This window comes from Emydura macquarii, unplaced genomic scaffold, assembly GCF_026122565.2.
Source record: "Emydura macquarii macquarii isolate MOO-44397 ecotype Brisbane River unplaced genomic scaffold, CSIRO-AGI_Emac_v2 contig_2767, whole genome shotgun sequence".
Taxonomy (NCBI): domain Eukaryota; kingdom Metazoa; phylum Chordata; order Testudines; family Chelidae; genus Emydura; species Emydura macquarii.
Window position 1 is genome coordinate 1 of NW_027132904.1, and position 18,849 is coordinate 18,849.

At 49.1% G+C, this 18,849-nt stretch overlaps 3 pseudogenes; all 3 read right to left on the minus strand.

Annotated features, from left to right (window-relative positions):
- Nucleotides 1-2,733: 2,733 nt before the first annotated feature.
- On the minus strand, nucleotides 2,734-6,711 carry LOC137165127 (chemerin-like receptor 1; annotated as a pseudogene).
- Nucleotides 6,712-7,097: 386 nt separating this feature from the next.
- LOC137165121 (chemerin-like receptor 1) lies at nucleotides 7,098-8,399 on the minus strand (annotated as a pseudogene).
- A 104-nt stretch (nucleotides 8,400-8,503) lies between these two features.
- LOC137165129 (chemerin-like receptor 1) lies at nucleotides 8,504-9,417 on the minus strand (annotated as a pseudogene).
- Nucleotides 9,418-18,849: the final 9,432 nt, after the last annotated feature.

The window sequence follows — 18,849 nt, forward strand, 5'->3', positions numbered from 1 at the left end:
TGTTATGGAGTGAGCTTATTCCAGTCTATTTACCTACCTTCCTACCTAGAAAAATGACCTCTAGTGGCTGGAAGTTTAAAGCTAGACAATTTCAAACTGGAAATAAGGTGCAATTTTTAACAGTGAAGGGAATTAACCAATGGGGCAATATACCAAGGGTCCTGATGGATTCTAAAAATCAGTAGCGATTATGAAAATCAAGGTGGGATGATTTTACTAAAAGATCTGCTCTCGTTCAAACAGGAATTATGTGGGGGAAGTTTTCTGTTCTGTGTTAAACAGGGGGTCAGACTAGATCAGTGATTCTCCGTCTTTCCAGAAGACTGTGCCCTTTTCAGGAGTCTGATTTGTCTTGAGTACCCCAAGTTTCACCTCACTTAAAAACTACGTGCTCCCAAAATCAGACATAAAAATACAGAAGTGTCACAGCCGTTCTTCTGGGGGTGTATCTGGAAGGATGGGGAACAACAGAGAGGAGGGGCGAGGAGGATCACAGGATGGCTGCAAGCAGATGTCACACAAACCACAAGTTCCCCCTCTGAGTCCTAGCAAGTTGTCTGCATTCGGCCGTCAGCAGGGCCTCTGCAGACAGCACGAGCTGAGATGCAACCACGTCCAGCCAACTCCACCAGGTGAGGTCCCAGGGGCAGAGATGCCAGCTGGGACTTTGCTCTCTTGGTTGGGGAGAGAGACCAGAGCCCCGCTGGGAGTCAGACATGTGAGATTTAAGGCCCAGCTTGGCAAAGCCCTGGCTGGGATGATTTAGTTGGGGTTGGTCCTGCTTGGAGCAGGGGGTTGGACTAGATACCTCCTGAGATCCCTTCCACCCCTAATCATCTATGATTCTAAGATTCTCAGCCCTGCCTTTGCTGCTGGGGATCCACCCACATCACAGGCCAGCCAATGCTAAGAAAACCATCATTTCAGCTAGAGACCACAGGAACCACAGGTCGCTCACTTCTCATCATTTGCATGGAGGCCTCAGACCAGGGAGCGCCTGGGGGCACCTTTCAGCTCTATGTGAGTTCCCAGGGCCAAAAGGGCCAAGGCCATCCTGGGATGCATCAGCAGGGGAATGTCCAGTCGGAGCAGAGAGGTGATTTTCCCTCTGGATTTGGCCCTGGTGCGACCATTGCTGGGATCCTGTGTCGGTCTCTGGTACCAGCCATTTCAGAAGGACATTGATGAGTTGGAGAGGGTTCAGAGAAGAGCCACGGTTAACAGACTGGACACCAGGCTTGACAGAGAGACTCCAGGAACTCATCCTGTTCAGCTGATCACAGAAAAGGGGAAGGGGTGTGGTGATGACAATCTGTAAATACCCACGGGGGAACCAATATTTGATACTGGGCCCTTTCATCTAGAAGGCAAAGGTCTAACATGATCCACTGGCTAGACAAAGTCACTGATTCACAGCTTGCAAGACCAGAAGGTGCCATTGTGATCATCTCACCTGACCTCCACAACATGGTCCACAGAGCTTCCCAAACGAATCCCTAGAGCAGAGCTTTTAGAAAAAAAGGATAGAGGATCCAGCACTCCCATTGGTAAATTGTTCCGATGGTTAATTATTCTCACCGTTAAAAAATGACACCTTATTTCCAGTCTCAATTTGTCTAGATTCAACTTCCAGCCATTGGACTGTGTTAGACCTTCCTCTGCTAAATTGAAGAGCCTGTTTTTAAATATTTGTTCCACATGTAGATACTTATTGACTGTGATTATGTCATCCCTTAAACTTCTCTTTGTTAAAGTAAATAGATTGCGTCTCGCTATAAAGCATAGTTTCTACTCCTTTAATCATGCTCAAGGCTCTTCTCTGAAGAAGTTGTAAATTTTTAACAGTCTGGGGAATCTATCATTAGAACAACTTCCCAAGGGTCATGGTAGATTTTCCATCATTGCCAGTTTTTTAAAAAAGGTGGGATTTTTGTCCTCAACGATCTTCTGTAGTTCAACAAGGAATTCTTTCAGAAATGTTCTCTGGTCTGTGTGATACACCATGTCTGGCTGCATGATCACAATGGTCCCTTCCGGCCCGGAAAGCTAAGAATAAGTGAACAAGAAAAGGATCTCCAGAGGAAATTTTGACTCACTAAAGACAGTGGGTGTTTTGCTATGGCCATCAATGGGGCTGAATTTCACCTTCTGGTTTTGACCGATGTGTAACTGTTGCATTCAAGGTATGTTAGATAAAAATATCAAAGACTGCTGTGGGAAATCTGCAATATCACCTGACTTTATTTGTGAGAATCCAGAACCCACACACGACTGCCAAAACACAGAGAGCCGAAGCGGGCTGCTTCCACTGGCAGAGAGACACCAGTCTCCCCACCATGACTGGCTTTCAGCAGACTGACTGTGATCGTGGATGCTTCCCTGAAGAGCTTTCCCATAGAATCAGGAAACCCCTCAGGATTTCACATGATGGTTGGATAGTTTGACACCGTTTTCAGTATGACACAGAAGATGGGAAGAGTTGAGTGCTGGCTGAAAATGCAAACACGAGAGATGCAATTTTTTAACAATATCCTTTGAACATTTTCAAAAAAGGCTACCAAAACAAAAGAATTAATTTCACACAAAAAACAATTTCTGAAAATGGGGCGTTTTGACAAAAACAAGTGGGCCTGTACCAGAAGTTATTGTCACATGTAACCGATGATGTGACCCCAAGGAATTAAAATCACCATTCAACCTTTCAAAATCATTCTCCCCCAACTCAACCAGCCGTCATCCCACATTGACTGGGGTTCAACAGTTCCGCCTCTGTCTCCAGCAGCCAACAAAATTCTGTCACTTGATGAGGTGGAACAAGGGGTTGTGCTGGTGTTATACTTGTAAAAGAAAAGACTAGCAAGATCTTATTCAGGGGGAGAAGACAATATGCCATATTTATTGAACATGTAAGTATATCAAAAAGCCGTCAAAACAGCAAGAGTCCTGTAGCACTTTAAAGACTAAAAATTTAATTTCTGCAGGCATAAGCTTTCGTGGGCTGCAGCTCACTTTGTCTTGTGCTGCAGCCCACGAACGCTTATGCCTGCAGAAATTAAATCTGTTAGTCTTTAAAGTGCTACAGGATTCTCATTTTTGCTGTATACAGACTAACACGGCTGCCCCTCTGAAAAAAGCAGTCACATTCACACACACCTTCATCAAGTTCTGCAAGCTGGTGTGATATAATTCCCAGGCCTATTATGCATCGCTTGAGCCAGTCTAGTGGCTAACTAAACTGGGCACAAAGAGGGAGCCAGGCCTCTGTCAGACGTGAAACCACTGCTCCAAGATGACAATTGCAGAACGAGACCCAAATTTTCCATGTTTTTACCCATCTTTGATACTTGCCGCTGGCTCTCGTGTAAGTCTCTGGGCCTGGCTGGGTCATGCTGCCTCTGGGTTCAGTGTCGTTGTTAATCACCAGCTAATTGAAAGCAGGACCAGTCTCTTACTGCTGTGCTTTGTTTGTTCCCAGGGTGGATCCTTTTGTACTTTAGGGTCATTAATTTGTACGTTAGGGTCGTTGATAGGTATTCTTCGGCCTTCAGGGTTAGCGTGGCAGTTGGTATCTTCACTCCCCTTTCTGTTGTCAGAGCAGTTTAGGTTGGTGTCTTTTTATGCCCTGCACATACATTGCTCACTCACACACAGAGAATTTATCAAGATATTTTTAGGTTCAACAGTACACGTTTCAGGAAAGAGCTCACTTCACACTTATACCACATTAAACAGCACTGTACCGTTAGCATAACAGTTAAGGAAATGTTCCAGAGGGGTCGCCGTGTTAGTCTGTATACAGCAAAAACAACAAGAGTTTTATAGCACTCTCATTTGCCTATATTTGTTGTATTATTTCTATCACTTGCATCTCAAGAAGTGGGCTGAAGCCCATGAAAGCTTATGCCTGCTAAAATTAAATTTGGTAGTCTTTAAAGTGCTACAGATCTCTCTTAGTTAAGGAAAAGTTTCTCTCTACCTCTATCTCACTTGTACAAAAGAACAAGGAAACTACATCTGATTTGTTTGCCCTGCGGAGGGCTCACAGAAGCGGCTTTTAAAAAAGAGCAGTAAGTGAGCAAAGATGGTCCCACTTTCCAAGGACTCTGTGGTCTCTGGAGATGATGCTTTGGGTGAGGTCTGCTGGAAGGTGACAACATGATACAGGAACCAGCAGAGGAAGAAAATAATTTGCAACACAAGGAGGATCTGGAGGGGCTACTTGGACCAAGTCACCTGGTTCCAGCCCAGTTTGGCAGCCAGGGTGACCAAGCAGATACGGATCAAGGCTAATGGGACCAGAAACCCAACCAGGAACTGGTAGTGACGTTGGCGGCTTCTCTGCTCTCTCTCAACAAAAGGCGCTGATCAGAGCAGAGGCCATGGTAGCACCAACTGGCCGTGACAGCCAGAATCCAGATACACAGTGTGACCAAGGAGGCCACAGAGATTGTGCAGCGGTTCTAGGCCCACGCGAGAAAACCGTGGAGATGCAGCCATCAGCACTCATGGTTGTGAGGTGGAAGTTGCTGGAGAACATGTTGAGGGAGGCTACAGTGTTGGTTATCTTGCATAGGGCGCTTCTCAAATACCAGTGAAATTCCATGGCCAGCTGGGCCGCCGTAAGGTTCAGGAAGATGATGAAGATAAATCCAGCAATGGCCATGTTCTGGTGAGATGTGGCATTCACTGCCTTCTTCTTCTGGCAGCCAGTGATGAAGATGGTTAATCCAATCCCCATCACACCAAGGAGGAAGACCAGGGCACAGAGCACCATGAGAGCTAGATGCATTGTCTCCAAAAGTGGTATGCCGGGAAGACAGGCAGCTTCTTCGTTGGCCGTCGCCTGATGATAAGTGCAAGCTGTGGAGTTCTGGGACTGAGTAAACAAAGAAGGAACAAATGTGAAGTCTTTTTAACAGAGAGAGAGAGACAGGACAGAAGTGGATCATGAAGATGGATGCAGACATCAGCGGAGCTGTGGCACTAATAGATGCTCCACAAGTCAGAGGAGGTCTCAGCACAGCAGATCTTGTAATGCTGAAGGAAAAAGAAAGCAAATGAGACTGTCAGAAAATTGGTGGGGGAACCAAAATGATTTTTCTCCTCTGTCTTTTTTCTACTTTTCATCTTTCCTGGTGGTCGCAAAGAATCCTGAAGCTGAAAGTCAAAAGTCAAAGCTCTTTGGCATTTTAAAAACAGAAACAAAATAAAAATTGCAATTTGAAATGAAGAGAAAATGTTTCATTGCCGCTAGAATTTTTCCATCCACGTTTTTAGTAAAAAAACAAAAAAAGGCATTGAAGTGGAACATTTTTTTGTGAAATCCCCAAAATCCAAACAGGAAGCAAGATTAGTTCTGCTTTCAAGAAAAATTAACACTGCAGTTTGAGACCAAATTAAAAAAAAAGTTTCCCTTTGAATTTTATCCTGGAAAAATGCTGTAGGTATTGAATTATTTTTGAGAAACACTTTGACAAGATTGTATTGTCCAATGGAAAACATTCAGGCAAAAACTGTTGATCAGTTCTCGAGCTAAAGTCACTCTGTAGACAACAATAGAAAAAGAGATTGCAAATACAACGTTATGGCAAAAGATAACAATTCAAAGAGATGGTTAAGGGTGAGTTTATTCCAGTCTGTAAGTACCCACTTAGCTACCTAAAAAAACAAGGTCTAAAGGCTGGAAGTTTAAAGCTAGACAAATTCAAACTAGAAATAAGGTGCAATTTTTTACTAGTGAAAGGAATTAACCAATGGGGCAATGTACCGAGGGGTGTGATGGATTCTACATCAATAGTGATTTTTAAATCAAGTGGGATGTGTTTTCTAAAAGATCTGCTCTAGTTCAAACAGGAATTATTTGGGGGAAGTTCTCTGGCCCATGTTAAACAGGAGTGTCAGATTAGGTGAATGGTTCTCATTCTGTCCAGACGACTGTGCCCCTTTCAAGAGTCTGATTTGTCTTGTGTAACCTAAGTTTCACTTCACTTAAAAACTACTCGCTTACACATTAGACTCAAAAATACAGAAGTGCCACAGTGCACTGTTACTAAACAATTTCTGTCTCTTTCAGTTTCTCTGTGTGAAACTATAGTTTGTACTGACTTCGCTGATGTTTTTTGTGTAGCCTCTTGTAAAACCAGGCAAATATCTAGATTAGTTGATATACCCACTGAAAGACCTCTGCGTAGCCCCAGAGGTACGTACTCCTGCTTGAGAACCACTAGACTACATGATCTCAGTGGTTCCTTTCAGGCATGTGAATCGCTCATGGGACTTTAAATGCAGAAGCGCACTTTTGTCTCAGTGGGCAGGCAAACTTTGTAAGGTGCTTTCATGGTGCAGAATTACATGGTGCGTAATTACCAGAGCTGGACACAACATTTGGGAGTCAGTCCTAAAGATTTAAGCACCTAAACAGGCAAATGCAGGATTTTTTTACAGCATCGGAGACTCCTGTTCTGAAGTCCTGAACTCCTGACCCCACCAGGCTCCTCAGTCGTTCACCCAAATGTAATTTGTCAGATTCTTTTTCTGTTTCCTTTCTGGTTCCTCTTTTAGAAAAGCCAGAGCCTGAATCTACTTTAAAACTGAGACATTTATTGTTTGCATCTGTGATAGGCTGTACACTCCTTCTGAGAAACCAAAATTTAAGGGCTCACTCTGGGCCCGGCCAGCATCGCCCTGACACACCTGCAGCAAAGGCGCCATCTGGTGGAGCACTTAAAAGCAGCTCATTTTGGCAGCAGGGCTGGAAGGAAACTGGCCTGCAGCCCACAGCTCCAACAGGGTTGAAGCAGGCCCTGAGTCCGGCACCACTGCCCCCAAGAAGAGCCTTCCCTGACAGAAGGGAGGCCCCAACCCCGGGACAAGCAGGAGAAGGGAGGATATCTTCCCTCCTCCTTCCCCCGCCGGTGAGGCCTGGCCATTAAGAATCCCCTCCCCACAGCCCCCCTGCCAGCCACAGACTACAGCATCACACAGGATTCCATCCAACCTAGGTGGTAGCTCTGGGAGGGAAGCAGGGGTGGGGCTGGGTGCCAGGATTGCTGGTTTCTATCCCCAGCTGTGGAAAGGGAGAGGTGGCAGTAGCTTGTTCATAATGGGGGCAATTCTGCCTCCGACCCAATACTGTCCTGCTTCTTGCTGGGAGGATGGTCTGGGCCCCAGCCTCGCTGAACGCCCTCTGGAAGGCTGCAGCGTGTCTTTGCAGCCCAGCCCATGAGGGCCGGCAGGGTGGGGTTGAGGGAACGGTTGAGATCGGCCAAGGGGAGCCTGACGTCATGGAGCGCCTGTGTCACTGGAGTCTCTCTCTTTGCCGCCATGGCTAGCAGGGTGGCGAGGTGGCAGGGGAACCAGTGGAGGAAGAAGGCCATCACCACGGCACCATGATCTTGTAGGATCTGCTGGAGAAGGCCGGCCGGTTCCTCTCAATTTGGCCGCCATGACCCCATAGCAGGGCAGGATGATGGCGAATGGCACCAGGAACCCGGTTCCAAAGCAGGTGAGCACAACGGCCCAGTGTCGGTGCTCCCACAACATGGCCACTTCCTCCCCAGGGATGTTTCCTGTTGGGATGTAGTTGTTGGAGCAAGGGGTGAGTTCCCCCTCAAGCAGCGAGCTCCCGATGTCCCGGAATATGAGATGGCATACTGAGAGCCAGAGCCGCCAGCTAGCCACTCTAACAGCCAGCCAGGGCAAGCGGTGGTTCTGGGCCCAGACCTGGCAGGACACGGAGATACAGCAATCGGCACTGATGATGGTGAGGGGGAAGACACTGGTGAAGAGGTTGAGTAAGGCCACTGCACTGTGGATCTTATTTGGTATCCGGCCAAAGGGCCAGTGTAAGCCCAGTGCTGTGTAGGCCACCTCCATGGAGAGGGAGAAGGTGAAGATGAAATCGGCCACAGCCAGGTTGAGGTACCAAACGGCAACCACTGTCTTCATCATCTGGAAGTTGGCGATGAAGATGACCAGGCCGTTGCCCGTCATGCCAAGCAGGAATCCCAGACCAAAAAGGACTGCGAAGAGAACTCTCCACTCATCCTGGACTCCAGCCACTTCTCCGTGACAGTAGGTAGGGATTCCTGAAGAACGGGCGCCAGATGCTGTTCACATACAGAAAGCCCAGTGGTCCTGGAAGGACGTGGTGTCCTCCATCCTACAACATCCAAACCCAGATCCACCGTTATTGTTGGCACTGGTGGGGCGAGGGAGCAGGGGTTAGCAGAGCTGGGCAGAAAACTTTTTTGCCATGCCACAAATGTTCGAGATTTTTGAAAAATGTTTGCATTCCAAATTGGAGCCAAATCTTGAAATTTCTGCATTTTCATGAAACAGAAACTTGAGGGGGAAACTGGTTCAAAACAACCATAGATTCCAAGTTCAGCAGGGACCATCGTCACCATCTAGTCTGACCTGTATGATGCAGGCTAGAGAACACCAAGGAATCAAAATCAACTTTCTCTCTTTTGAAATAATTCTCCTCTATGAAAATGGTACCCTATCTATTTCCCCCCAACACGACCAGCTCTGATCCCACATTGACTGGGGTTTGACGTTTCTGCCTCTGTCTCCGGCAGCTGACAAAATGCTGTTGCTTGATAAGGAAGAACAAGAGTTAGAAGTAGCTGTTGAAACAGAGCAAGTCATGAGCAAAGATGATCCCACTATTTAAGGACTCTGTGGTCTTTGGAGATGAGTTTGGGGTAGGTCGGCAGGAAGGTGATGACATGATACGTTAACCAGGAGGGGAAGAAAAAGATGCACAACACGACAAGGGTCTGGAGTGGCTTCTTGGACCAAACCTCCTGGTTCCCGCCTAGTTTGGCAGCCTGGGTGACCAAAGAGATTCTGATCAAGACTAATGGGACCAGAAACCCAACCAGGAATCGGGTAGTGATGCTGGCGTCTTCTCCTCTCTTTCAGCAAGAGGCTCTGGTCTGAGCAGATTCCATAGGACTGCCAGCTGGCCATGACAGCCAGAATCCAGATGCCCAGTGTAAGCAGGGAGGCCAGAGGGACGGTACGGTGGTTCTGGACCCACGCGGGAGAAACAGTGGAGATGCAGCTGTCAGCTCTCATGGCCATGAGGTGGAAGCTGCTGGAGAAGATGCTGATGGAGGCTACAATGTTGATTATCTTGCAAAGGACACTTCTCAAATACCAGTGGAAGCCCATGGCCAGCTGGGCCATCAGGAGGGGCAGGAAGATGGCAAAGAGAAATCCAGCAGTGGCCATATTCATGTGCCACGTGGCTTTGACTGTTTTCTTCTTCCAGTAGCTGGTGATGAAGAAGATCAATCCATTCCCTGTCACACCGAAGAGGAAGCCCAGCGAGCAGAGCACCATGAGAGCTAGCGGCATCAAATCCAAAGGTGCTACACCGTGAAGACGGGCAGGTTCTTCATTGGCCATGGCCTGGGGATAAAGGCAGGCCGTGCAGTTCTGGGACTGATCAAACAAAGAAGGAACAAATGTGAAGTCATAATAACAGAGAGACTGGACAGAAATGGATTATGAAGATGGATGCAGACATCAGTGGAGCAGCGGCACTAATAGATGCTCCACAGGTCAGAGAAGGTCTAAGCACAGCAGCTCTGGTAGTGCCAAAAGAAAAAGAAAGCAATTGAGGCTGCTGGAAAAGCATGAGAAAGTATTGGGGGAACGAAAACAATTTGTTCTCCACTGACTTTTTTCTGTTTTTCATCTTTTCTAGTGGCCACAAAGAATCCTGAAGCTGAAAGTCAAAACCCAAAGTTCTTTGGAGTTTTAGAAATAGAAACCAAATGAAAATTGCAGTTTGAAAGGAAGAGAAAGTGTTTTATTGCAGCTAGAATAAAATATTTCCATCAACATTTTTAGTAAAAAAACAAAAACAGGAATTGAAATGGAACATTTTTTTAGGAAATCCCCAAAATCGAAACCGTGAAGCAAGATGAGTTCCGCTTTCAGGAAAAACGAAAACTGCAGTTTGAGACTGTAGCCGGGAGGGGTGGTCCCCCTTTGAGAAGGACCCAGAGGGGGAGCCAGACCCACTCTGGCTGGTAGAGCCCCAAAGGAAAACCTGTGACCGGAAGCAGGTGGGCGGGTCCAGGCCTTTAAAAGCCCCAGGGACACTACCTGACCGGAAGCAGGGGGCGGAGCCAGGCCTTTAAAACCCAGGCCTGCGAGTCCAGTCAGAAGAGGATGGCCGAGGCAGAAGGACGCCTCTCCCCTTGGTCTCCCAGCTAAGGACAGGCCAGAGAGCCGTGCCGACCAGGAGCGGCCGGTCTTAACCCCAGCTTGGGAGACGGCGGAGGGCCCACTGGAGTTCTCCGCTGCATGGGAGCCCAAGGAGGGCCCACCTGAGACACCCGCAGCCTGGGAGCTGGAGGAGGGCTGGCCTGAGCAGTACAGAGCCTGGGACCCTGAGAACTTACGAGCCCTGCCCGCGTCCTGGGGGCCGGAGAACCTGGAAGAGCTGCCCTCCGAGGACGAACCCATGGAGCTGCCAGAGCTGCCACCTGTGGATGAGGAGGGCCTCGTAGGACTACCACGCCCCAGCGACCCGAAGGAGGCAGGTACCGGGGGTTTTAGGGAGGAAGAAGCCCAGCGGCAGCCAGAAGTTCGTGGCTGAGTCGGGGGCAACCCGGGTGGTGTGTTGCGGCAGGAGCCTCGCTGACCCCGTGGCAAACGCCTTTTGCCACGGCAAAGGCCCTGGGCTGGGACGCAGTGGAGACGGGTGGTCCTGCGTCCCCCTCCCCCCTTCCCTAACAGCCCTGAGAGAGCCTCACCCTCCATACCGCTCCAGAGAGCGGTCTGCTCACCTCGCCAGCCCTGCCTGAGGCCCAACACTAGACTGCTTGTTGGTCAGCCTGCCTAAGGTTCGGGCGAAAGATTGCTTGCCCGGGAAAAGGGCTCAAGACTGCTCCTGGCGGGAGGTAGCCGGGAGGGGTGGTCCCCCTCTGAGAAAGACCCACAGGGAGAAGCCCGGACGCTGCTCCCTGCTTCCAGGGACCCGTCCACAGAGACCTTTGAATTTTATCCTTGAAAAATGCTGTAGGAATTGAATGGTTTTTGGGAAACAAGTTGAGTTCGACAAGATTGTATTTTCCAGTGCAAAAAGTTTTAAATGAAACACTGGTGATCAGTTCTGGAACTATGGCCACACTGTACTGACCAAAAAAAAACCAACAACAGAAAATCAGAAAAGGGGAGTGCAAATACAACGTTATGGCATAATATAAGGTTGTACTTTCAAAGAGATGGTTATGGAGTGAGCTTATTCCAGTCTGTATTTACCTACCTTCCGACCTAGAAAAACGACCTCTAGTGGCTGGAAGTTTAAAGCTAGACAATTTCAAACTGGAAATAAGGTGCAATTTTTTAACACTGAAGGGAATTAACCAATGGGGCAATGTACCAAGCGTCCTGATGGATTCTAAAAATCAGTGGTGATTTTGAAAATCAAGGTGGGATGATTTTACTAAAAGATCTGCTCTCGTTCAAACAGGAATTATGTGGGGGAAGTTTTCTGTCCTGTATTAAACAGGAGGTCAGACTAGATCAGTGATTCTCAGTCCTTCCAGACGACTGTGCCCCTTTCAGGAGTCTGATTTGTCTTGCGTACCCCAAGTTTCACCTCCCTTAAAAACTACGTGCTCCCAAAATCAGACGTAAAAATACAAAAGTGTCACAGTGCGCTGTTACTGAACAATTGCTGATTTTCTCATTATGTCTGTAAGAAATTATAGTTTGTACTGATGGCGTTAGTGCTTTTTGTGTAGCTGTTGTAAAGTTAGGCAAATATCTAGATGAGTTGATGTAACACTGGAAGATCTCTGCGTAGCCCAGGGGTACATACTACCTGATTGAGAACCACTGGACTAGATGATCTCAGTGGTTCCTTTAAGGGTTATGAAGCAATTATGAGACATTAAATGCAGAAGCACACTTTTGTCTCTATGGGCAGGCAAACTATGTAAGGTGCTTTCATGGTGCAGAGCAGATGTATGAAAGGAAGCGTCATTACTAGAGTTGGACACCATATTTTTTCAGCAAGAAACTGAGTTTTAAGAAAGGAAAATTGTCATGGGAAGTGTCAGAAAGTGTGAAAAAAGAATGATTTTTGAGTGGGAAAATTGAAAATCAACAAATTTCATCCAAATATAAATTATTTTTGGCTTTTTGCGGTTTTCAGCCAACCTTTTTTATTAGTTTGTTTTCTGCAGTTTTTGGCTTAAATATTTTGACCAGAAATGTTCAGCTTTCAGCTGCGGACACATCTCCCCCCCCCCCACACCCCACCCCCACACACACAGAGTGCTGCTTTCAGTTGCTACACATACACACAGTCTTTTTAAAGTTTTATAATCAAAAGTAATTATTTTCTGCAGAAAAGGTAGATGAAAACAGTTCTCCCCTCTACCCTGCAATTGTAATTCTCCCTGGAGAAAACCCCCAGTTACTGACTGTGCCACCTCCTCACAGGAAACCGACCTCACCCATTTTCACATCTGCTCATGCTTAGCAAATGGATACAGATAATGTCTCCTCTGCCAGGCTGAAAATCCCTGTCCCTAACTACCCATTCCACTCCACACTATCAGTTGCTAACAGATGCCGGCACATAGAGGGGTCCAGAGCAGGGAGTGTTTCCAGCGTTTACAAGATCCACTGATCCTGGGATCCTGCCTCAACTCAAAATTAGATTCTTCTCAGCAAAGGTTCACTGACAAAGCATCGTGGACAAGCTGGGGAGATACCATAACCCTGGCAGCAAGAGGGTGGAATCGGAAGGATTGTCAGAGCTCACCAACTCTGCACGATATGTGGAGAAATTAACCTAACCTAACACATCAAAATTGGCATCTGTTTAGTCAAGGGATGGTTATGGAAGTCTCCAAGACAGGGAGTGAGCAAGAGAGAGGGGGAAACGTCCCCACTTGATGCAGAGCCAGAGGGAAACTAAGCCTTGAGTGACAGGAAGAAATTAATCAACCACCGTTGCAAGGGCTTAGAGGTTCCCAAAGAAAGCCAAAGATTGAAGTAGGGGCAGAGATGCAACGGGGGAGGAGGGTGTGTTGGTCCAGACTATGAGGAAGGGGCAGGATTACCCTTCAAAATGGGTAGGGGAGGAGGAAGAGATAGCATGGAGGATAGCACACACGGATGGCCTCTGTCTGGGCAAAGGAAGCTGTGCTGATGTGGGTTTCGCTAGGGTGGAAGGGTGCAGGGCTGAGTGGAAGGGAAGGTGCAGATGCGGGCTGGGTCCCACATCCTCTGCAAAGCCTCAGAGGTGTCGGGTGCCTGCTGCTATGATCTGAATGTCACGTTATCACACCCAAGGCTCAGCTCAGGGCCCTGACCGCCTCTAGCTGAGCAGAATCAGCATTGGAGTTCTAAGAGACCGAAGCTGCCATTCAGGGAGGCCTGCAGGGCCCTGCTGGGACATGACCATATCCTGGCAAGGCCCCAGCCCCTTCTCACCAGAGGAAGCAGGGATGCAGAGGGTGTTAGTGTCTGAGTCAAATTCTGCTTTTTTCTAGTGACTATTTGTTCCCATATTGATCACTTCCAGTTCCTGTTCCTTTTTTCCAGTTCCAGTTCCAGTTCCACTTCCAGTTCCTTTTTTCTAGTGACTGTTTGTTCCCATATTGACCACTTCCAGTTCCATGCTATGGAAGCCGGCAGAGGAAAAAGTCACAGAGGATCTTGACACGCTTGCCGGTTTGGGTAAGCCGGTCTGCCTTCGCTGGAGGGCTACAAGAAGGCAGCTGGTAGTGATCAAAGCCAGTTGGCCCAGGAATCGGGTAGCCACGGTGGTTGTCACTGTCCCTTCACCCATAAAGAGATTTTCCTCCAGCATAGCAGTGACTGAAAATACCAGAGGGGTGCGTGTCATGGTAGAACATCATCTTGGAACCTAATATCTCTGAATACCTCAGCTCTGAGTGTCACAATATGAACCCCAAGGGATAGGGTCTACATACCCCGGCCACCAGAGAAGGCAGTTGGGGCGAGTGATGGCATGGGCCAGAGAGAGACATCGGGTGGCATTGATGGCCGTGAAGAGAAAGGCACTGGGGAACATGTGGAGGGAAACCATGGCCAGGTAAGCAACTTGGAAGGACAGTAAAAGGTGATCAAGTTGATCGTGGCCAAATTGAGGAAACAGAAGACGTTGACCATCCTCTCCATACAGAATCCAGGGAGGAAGATGATACAGTCCTTGAAAAATAAAGGAGGGCAGGACACACAATCAAAAGATGAACATCATTAATATCATCATGGGAACATGCATTGCTGTAGCAGTTCTGGTGACCTTTTTCCTTCTGACATTCCCAATGCTAAATTTTACAGGATGGTTTTCAATTTAGATATTTGGACTCTTTGTTCCAGTTCGCAATGGAAAGTCATTCTGAAACACAGAAGGAAAATTCTGTTTTACCAACAGTACTAAAATGGAGAGAGCCTTTCTGCCCATCCCAGCCAACTCGGGCTTTAGGGAGGCAGGACCAGTCCACACAGCATCACTGCTGATTGGTTGTATGGAAGTTCCCACACCTCCAAGGTTGAATATACTCTGTGCTTTGCCACACTTCCCACTCCACACCATCGATTTCTTATCCGGGTCTCTGGGGCATTCAGTATTACAGATCCAATCTCTGATGTGGTGCCAGCAGCTCAACTAGACTGTTGCTGCCTGGGGCAAGAAGCTGTGGGACCAGGTGGAGGGCAGTGGGGGTGGAGAGGCAGCTGGGTCTGGCTCTGATGGTGCAGGGGCCTCTGATTCTCAGTTGCTATCTGGGTTGAGGGTGATGAGAGTCAGCTCCATCCTTCCAATTCCCCTCTCATTTGGTCTCTCAGGCAGGGACTGGTCTATTCTGTTCTAGGCAGGATCATGCCCTGTGCCCATCACCCTGGTATCTGGGTACTATCCAGTCATGCATGAAACCACATGATGAAGGTGTATCTTGTGTGGCTCATTCTCTCTCCCCTCGTCTCCCTGGGAGTTTGTATCGTGTGTGCAGTGGCCTGGGTTCCTTTGGTAGGGTTTGGTTTAAATGAGTGATGTAAAAGGTTACCATTGAACCGTTTCAATGGTAATCAGCTGTTGAAATCTCTTAAACAGCTCGTTACTGTTTCAACTAGCGGGGAGGGGATCAGCAGCTGGTCTGGCTCCCCACCAGCCAGAGCAGCTGGGCAGCTTTTGCTGGTGGGGTGGAGCGGAGCCTAAAGGAGGGTAGGGGAGCTGCTCTAAACCTTCCTGCCCCTAATCTGAGTCGATGTAGCTGCTGCAGTGCTTCTCTGCGCGTGCCAGACGGGTTCTGCCTCCCCTCAGTCCCTCAGCCGGATCAGGAATCAATGAAGAGTCCCTTCAAAGACACTCCTTTGTTTTCCAGATAAGGGAAATGGAAAGTAAAATGTAAGGGGTGAAGCAGCATGGCTTGGTGTTGAAAGCAGAGCTAGGAATGTGAAGATTTGGGGTTATAATGGCCCCATCACAGAGATGCCGTGTGACATTGGACCACCAGTCATTTATGGCTTGATCTCAAAGGGAGTCTTTCCATTGCTATAAAAGGGGAATGGATATAGCCTGTGCCTCAGTTTCTCCATCCAAAAAACAGGGATATGACTTGCCTGCCTCACAGGAGCATTGTGTAGCTTAATTCCTTGTTTTTGATGAGGTGCTTCGAGGTCATCAGATGGAAAGTGCTTTAGAAGTGCGAAGTGTTTTCACAATTAACCTTTCATTCACATGCACTGCTCCTGGATCACAAGAGACTGGGATTTTATGGGACTCCTCCTTCCGCTGATACTGGAGCCAACTGCCAGAACAGGAGGGGGGGGGGAGAAAGTGGGGGGTCAGCAGGGACCGCTCCCATCATCACTTTTCAAAGTGGAGGCGGGCGAGCTAGACAAGACAAGATGCCACCAGGCCAGTCTCCTGCTCTGTGCAGAGGTTGGGTCCTTCCCTTCCCTCCCTTCCACGCCACTGCAGGGCTGGCCTGGAATGGGATCACTCAGTGTGTGGCAGGGGCAGGCACCACCTGCTGTCCAGTCCTCAGGGCCAGGGCCAGCTATGCAGGGCTGAGAAGCTGAGTAATAAATGGCTGGGAGGAATAAATCCCCCTCCAACTGGCCCAGAGCCTGTTGCAGCGTTCCCACGAGGTAAGCAGGAGGCTGGTGGCAATTAGGGGCACCTGGGGGCAGTGAATGATTCCCCCCTAGTTTTTCTTTTTTTACTTGTTCAAGTGGCAGGAGAGCTCTTAGCTCAGTGGGGGAGAGTGGCCGGGTCGTGGGGGGGCCGCTGGGCAGCTCTTGCTGGCAGGGAAGCACGGAGCCCAGTGTGGGGGAAGCGGGGAATGGGAAGAGTTGGGCAGCTCTCGCTTGGCAGTGAAGAGCCGAGCCCAGCATGGCTTGTCCCCTTCCCCCCAGTGTTTAACCATTTAAACTTTTTATGTTTAGAAGTTTGAATGAAACTAATTTTGACATCCCTGGTTGAAATATCCCTGCTGCTCTGTTTTTATATGTGATAAGGCAGGAGGGAGCAGTGAACATTGCCTTTGGGGAAGGAGGTGGGGAGGCTCCTTAGTTCCTGTGGCAAGGAGTTCCACAGTCACAGTCACCGAGGAAGATCTGCCTCCTGCCCAGATGAGCTGTTCCCCAGTTGGAGACTGCACAGCACAGAAAATTTCAGAAGCTCTGCAGATGCTTTCACGCCCAGCCACAGCTGTACCTTCCCTTCCCCTGAGCCCCCCCTAACTCCCTTCAGAGGAAACCACACAACACCAGCATCCTGTCCTAAGCAGCGCTGGTCTGTGTGAGCAGCAGATGCCACATCAGGGACCCCTAAAGGAGTTCACTGTGTTAGATCAGGGGGGCTGGGCCTCAGGGCTCCTGGGTTCTATCCCCAGCTGTGGTAGGGGATTGGGGTCTAGCGGGTGAGAGTGGGAGAAGGGTTGAGAGCCAGGACTCCTGAGTTCTTTCCCCAGCTTTTGGACCGGGGAGGGATCCAGTGGGATCTATCCTGGATCTGGCAGGGAGGGGGGTTAGTGGGTTAGAGCCAGGGCACTGGGAGTCAGTCCTGAAGATTTTAACACTGAAAAAGTCAAATGCAGGATTTTTTAACAGCATTGGAAGCTCCTGGTCTGAAGTCCTGAACTTCTGAGCCCACTGCGCTCAGTTTCCTCAATCGTGGGAACAAGTGTAAATTAGCAGGTTCTGCTTCTATTTCCTTGTTGGCTTCTCTTTTAGAAAAACCAGAATCAACTTTAAAACTGGGACCGTTCTTGTTTGCATCTCTGATAGGATGTACAAATCCCTCCCCCTCTGAGACACCAGGGGGTAAGGGCTCATTCTTGGCCCAGCCAGCATCGCCCCGACACACCTGCAGCAAACACCCCATCCAGTGGAGCACTTAAAAACAGCTCATTTGGGCAGCAGAGCTGGAAGGAAACTGGCCTGCAGACAACAGCTCCAGCAGAGTTGAGGCAGGCCCTGAGTCAGGCACCACTGCCCCCAAGAAGGGCCTTCCCTGATCGAAAGGAGGCCCCTACACCAGGACAACCAGGAAAAAGGGGGATATTTTCCCTCCCACTTCCCCTGCCGGTGACTCTTGGACATTAATTATCTACTCCCCACAGCCACCCTGCCGGCCACAGACTTCAGCATCACACAGGATTCCATCCAACCTAGGTGATAGCTCTGGGAGGAAAGTGGGGTCTAGTGGTAAGAGAAGAGGAGAGCTGGAAGCCAGGACTCCTGGGTTCTCTCCCTGGTTCAAAAAGGGAAGCAAGTTCTAGTGGTTAGAGTGGGGGGCTGGGTGCCAGGATTCCTGGGTTCTATCCCTGGCTCTGGGAAGGGAGAGGTGGCAGTAACTTGTTCATAATGGGGGCCTAATTCTGTCTCCGATCCAATGTTGTCCTGCTTCTTCCTGGGGAGGGCGGTCTGGGCTTCAGCCTCGCTGAACGCCCTCTGGAAATCTGAGACCATGGAGAGCTGCAACATGTCCTTGCAGCCCCAGCCCATGAAGGCCGGCAGGGTGGGGTTGAGGCAACTGTTGAGGTAGGCCAAGGGGAGCCTGACGTCATGGAGCGCCTGTGTCACTATGTCACTCTTTGCTGCCATGGCTAGCAGGGTGGCGAGGTGGCAGGGGAACCAGCGGAGGAAGAAGGCCATCACCACAGCCACCATGATCTTGTAGGGTCTGCTGCAGAAGGCCAGCCAGTTATTGGTAACTTTGGCCACCATTGGGGTGGGGAGCAGAGAAGGATCTGAGTTGGCTGCTGTAGGGAAAACAGTGGGGCAGGGAGGGATCAGGTGGTTATTATGGGGAGATGGTTTGGGGCAGAGTGGAATCTGAGGTGGGTCCTGTATGGAGAAGGCTGAGGGGGAGAGAGGGATCTGAGGTGGGTGCTGTGGGGAGAAGGTTGGGGGGCAGAGACATGTCCTGGGTGGCTGTTGTGAAATTCACCCTAGCGTTGAAGCTGGAGGTTTTATTTTCTCTTTTTGACATGTGTACTAGGGGAAAACAATGTCTCAGAAGCGATGGCCCTCCCACACCACCTGCAGCTCCCCCCAGATATGTGTGGGAGATGCAGACAAAGCTGGGTCTGCAAAGCCTTCGAGGTGGCCAGCTCTGTGCAAAGCACAAACTCTGGGGCCTCTCATGAGGAAGGCTCCGAGACACATCTGCAGAGATGGTCTCCCACATCCGGGGCAGCCACAGGCCAAGAGCAGGAGCTGAGCCACATTTGCATCATTACAAAAATTCAGCCCATTCACACCTAGAGAACCGCTAGAAGCCACTTGCGCTCCTGAAGTGACGCTGCCTTGGGAGTGACGCTGCCTTGGGAGGTTTTT